The sequence below is a fragment of the Pygoscelis adeliae genome, unplaced genomic scaffold (genome assembly GCF_000699105.1).
Source record: "Pygoscelis adeliae isolate BGI_AS28 unplaced genomic scaffold, ASM69910v1 Scaffold112, whole genome shotgun sequence".
Taxonomy (NCBI): domain Eukaryota; kingdom Metazoa; phylum Chordata; class Aves; order Sphenisciformes; family Spheniscidae; genus Pygoscelis; species Pygoscelis adeliae.
In genome coordinates this window covers 1,362,685-1,363,284 of record NW_008824232.1, presented here as the reverse complement: position 1 = coordinate 1,363,284, position 600 = coordinate 1,362,685, and positions in this window count along the sequence as shown.

Below are 600 nucleotides of genomic sequence, written 5' to 3'. Positions count from 1 at the left end.
ATGGGGTGGGAAGAGGGGACGTTTGTGGGATTTCTCCTCTCTACTTGTTGTGGGGTGCAGTGGGATCAGTCCCCCAGCTCTCATCCTCCGCATCCCAGAGAGTCCCCGCAGCCGCCCTTCCAAGGAATGGCGAAATCTAGAAAAGGAGCGAGACGGCCAAAACGAGATGTCACCTTTCCGGGTGCCAGCCATGCCCACTGTTTGCCATGACCGAGACCCGTCTCCGTGAGTCCTTTGGAGACAGCCACTCCCTGGGGAAGTGCAATGTGGCACCCCAAGGTGAGCTCTGTCCCCCTTCGCTCTGACACAGAAATACAGTTTCCCTCCATGCCATGCCCTCCGGCTGCCACGCGTTACCGGCTGCGGGCGAGCACTGAACTGTAACTCCATGTGAAAAACACCTTTGGGTACTTTTGCCAGCCGCGTTGGTCCCCAGAGCCTGGGTATCTCTGCCCAGGGCCTCCCCAGACCTTCACCTTCTGCAGGTTTGGTTTTTTTTTTGCCAGTTCTGAGCATCTGGTGGCTGCTGGGAACCAGGCCGAGCCTCACCTTGCATGCAAGGGGACATGGAGCAAGAAAGAGGAGAAATAAAGGCTTCCA